Raw genomic sequence first — 4,203 nt, 5'->3', positions numbered from 1 at the left:
TAAAAATTAGAATTTTTTAGATGCTATTTCTCCAGGAGGGCTGATTCAACCTGCGAAAATCTTATTGAAATTAAACTGTATTTTCAATAGGAAAAAAAAAAGTCATACTAATGTGAAAAAAAGTCATACTAATGTGAACTATTAAATAGTGATTAAATAGTTCACATATTAAATGTGAACTATTTAGTTTGATTCAGGCCTTTTGTACACCAGGTTATAATGGGTGACCAACAGTTTGCTCAACTATACTCATGAGAGACAGCTAAAATCTTGACAATACTCGTTGGTCTAATTGAAGGCTGGCATATCATCACTAGTTACAAATGGTTGCAATGAGATAGCTCTCTACTATGACTCACACTTTAATTAATGTTGCAGAGAAGCCTTCAGAGAACATGTCAACATGTTCCCCAGAATTTTCTTTCAAATTTTTATTGTTAGTTTAATTTTCATGTTCATTTGAATTAAAGGGAAAACATTTGGTTTTCATAGCAGTGTATGCAAATGTTTTGAATCACTGTGATTAGACCTTCTGTAGTTTACAAGCTGTGCTGGCAAAGCCTGGCTTCCTTTCAGCTACAACAACTGATATATTGCATTGTCTGTGGTTGCTTGTTCCTGACTCTGAATCCAATGAGGTTTTTTTGGAGTCTTTGTCCAAACTGTTGTAAAGCTATTTTGGGGGTATAGCAGCTTTTTCATCTGACAAGCTCAACTACTCCTTGCATTGAAGTTGTTAATATCTTTTAAAAAATCTTCCCTTGCTATTTGATGTATTTCTACACTCCTGGTACAGCTTAATACATGTGCTGACAACTACTCTGAATTAATTTCCAAATATGTAACTCTTGCTACATATTTAGATTGTCTATTATTAGTTAGCTTTGGATATGTACCCATAGTGGCCTACTGTTTACAGGGACAAGGAAAAATGTCTACTGGCAACCTCGTGACTAGGCATTTCACAGCTAGAGCTGAAAGGTCTAGCTGGTATAAAAGCACTCTTCAGGGTAAAGTTGATGAATTGTAGTAATCCTGACTGGTGTCAGGACAAAGGAGTCTCTCTAATTGAGCATGGCTGGAGAATCAGTAAGGGGTAGTATTAGTTAACTGGCCTAAAATGAAACTTTCAATAGGCTATCCCTCCCCCTCACACAGAAAATGAATTGGAGCATTAAAGCCACCCCCCTACATCATCTCTTATCAAAGACCTCCATCTCTTGCTCATATACAATATAGCCTGCTCCATAGGCTCTGGTGCCAACACTGCTGTTTCCTGCATTACATTGTGCTGTGCAAAATTAACTGCTCTTATAAATGGAAGCAACTTTGACAGCAATGCAGCTTTACCTCTTTGAACCACTGGAGAATCATATGAATAATATTCATCAGTTGCTGAAGAGAATGAGAGAGATATCTGCATTATTTTTATGAATACCAACTGTGGCTCTGGAATTTATTTCATTGATCTTATCCTGGCTGGCTGGGTAGTTGCAAGAAAACTTTTAGGGAATATTTAAAGAAGACAAAAAGTACTGAAGAAAATAAATTATTAGACAGATTATGAAAAAAAAAACCTTGTGGAAACAATAGAGAACCTGGAACCTCTACCTGTATTCCCTATACCTGGCTATTAAGAGAAACCAGACAAGGTTAACCAGGTTTTGTCTTCCCAGTCAAAATCCAGGATCCAAGGGGACAGTAATCTATTAAAGTCTCCAAAATTGGTAGAGGTATCGGCAGCTGAAGAAAACTGCCAGAAAAAGACTTATGCACTTGGTTCCACAAGAGCTGGTGATAACCCTCACCTATGAATTAAGTGCATCAACTGAGTGGAACTTATCAACAGTATACAAATAAAAAAAAATAAATGTGGTTAAACATTAAGGATATACAGCTCTTGCTGTTTCACCCACTTGCTATACTTGCTATGCAGCTTTGAGAAAATAAACAATGCTTTGTTTTAAAGAAGCTGTTATGGATCACTTGAGGCTACCTAGAAAAGTAACTTGAACTCTGAAAAAGTATTTTAGTGTGTCTTGCTTCCACATGTAAAAGCTCAGGTTCCCTTCAGGAATATTATGCCAACATTGTGAACCAGAAGTCCTGGAGTTTCGTGCTGTAGTGTGGATGTAAAAAATAGCCATGGCTCAAGTCCTGAGCAGGTGCATCTCCTAATTACATGGTGTTTGCTTGAAAACCAGTTTCAGACAATGAAAGTGTTCCTGTTTGGTACAGTTCCAGAGCTGTACCAAATCATTTCACTCTGTCTATGTCTATCTTTATCTCCTGACCGTCCTTTTCTTTGACATAACTATTAAAAGATGAAACTAAAAATACAAAAGTTGTCTTGTTGAAAATCTTTTCTTAGTGGACAGGCATATAAGACCTCAATCCTGAAGAAGAGGTCTTACTATATCAGCAAGTAAATTAATGGGAAAACAAGAATTTTGGTCCCCTTGACTTCCTGATACGCTTTCTGGAGGTATAGCATGCTTGCTAACATTTGATCAACAGAGATCTCTGAGAACATAACATAAAAATTAACTTACAGTATGTAAGAAAGAATAGAAGGGAAAGATGTCTTTCAAAGATTAACTAAGGGTCTGCAGAACTAGTTGCTTGAATTGTTTTGGAAGACTGATGGGGTAAAATAGTCATAGACCTTTTTAATGATTTCTTTGCTTATCAGTATAGACTTAACTGACTGGGCATAACATAGCACTGCACATATCATCTAAGCGCAAAGTTGTCAATAAGCACTGAAAAGCTGGTAGTCATATAGATGGGCTTAAGGCACCATTACCAGTATGATGCAGATACATTTCTTTGTCCTCAGAAGAAGGAAACAGTCCCGGAACTGCAAGGCATGTCCATAAAAACATATTTTTAGTTAGCATTTGAACATAGACGTAGAGGCCAAGACTGTGTTCTGGTGCAGAAAGCAGTTGGGGTTGCTGTGGTGACATAGGAATCTCAGGGACTGGCATCCAGAAAGACAGTCTTTGAGTGGCTGAATTTAAGATTTCTAACTGAAAGCAATGCAAAGAAATTTAACACTTAAATACCTATGTTCACAGGAATATTCATGCCCCTCCTAAGTGGACTAGGTGCAAAGGTATAGAGTCTCTTCCTCCAATTCTCCCTCCTTCTCTACCCACAAATTTAAAATGAATTATACAGTGGGGTAGCTATGGCAAGAAAGACTGAAACCATTGTACCATTTAATCTTGAGAAGTGGACCCCATGTTCAAGTTCTTGCCTCAGATGAAGCTGAAGAAAGATGTAAGCCTGAAGCCCAGATAAGTGACCATGCAATATATGAGTAACATGAATTATTCTTGATAAGTAGTAAATTGCTGCAGCCTTTATCTTCAACTACAGCTGAAGGATTACTGCACTTGCCTAGTTATTTCCCTACTAGTATAGCTAGATTGACCAAAGTATTATCTATGACATTTTAGCTGAATTTACCATATTATTTAATATACCCATGCTACTATCCTGACTACTTGTGAAATTTGTGTTTCCCTGAGTACTCTGAGAAGCTGTGATGTCCCTTCCCCACTACTGCTAGTGCCTACAAGTGTTCTTATAAATCTTCACTTCCATATAGTATTTGTTTTTATTTAAAAAACAACTAAAAATACCTCTTGTGCTGCTCCCCCTCCTAAATATTGTTTCTGAAGAGATGTCTGTCACCCTTATCATATATTACATACCTGTACAATGTCTTGACTCTACATATGCTGAAACTTCATCCATTCTTCATAACCCCAAGTCTTCCATGATGCACTTTCTTCTCTTCTCTCCCCTCATCCCTTATACAGTTCTTCAGACCCTGCGTTGTGGTTTAACCCCAGCCAGCAACTAAACACCACGCAGCCGCTCGCTCACTCCCCCCCAGTGGGATGGGGGAGAGAATCGGAAGGGTAAAAGTGAGAAAACTTGTGGGTTGAGATAAAGACAGTTTAATAGGTAGCCAAAGCTCTGCGCATGCAAGCAAAGCAAAACAAGGAATTCATTCACTATTTCCCATTGGCAGGCAGGTGTTCAGCCATCTCCAGGAAAGCAGGGCTCCATCATGTGTAACAGTTACTTGGAAAGACAAATGCCATCACTCCAAACATCCCTCCCTTCCTTCTTCTTCCCCCAGCTTTATATACAGAGCATGACGTCACATGGTGTGGAATATCCCTTTGG

This window comes from Aptenodytes forsteri, unplaced genomic scaffold (genome assembly GCF_000699145.1).
Source record: "Aptenodytes forsteri isolate BGI_AS27 unplaced genomic scaffold, ASM69914v1 Scaffold62, whole genome shotgun sequence".
In the NCBI taxonomy this organism is placed as follows: Eukaryota; Metazoa; Chordata; class Aves; order Sphenisciformes; family Spheniscidae; genus Aptenodytes; species Aptenodytes forsteri.
Note: the sequence above shows the minus strand (reverse complement) of the source record.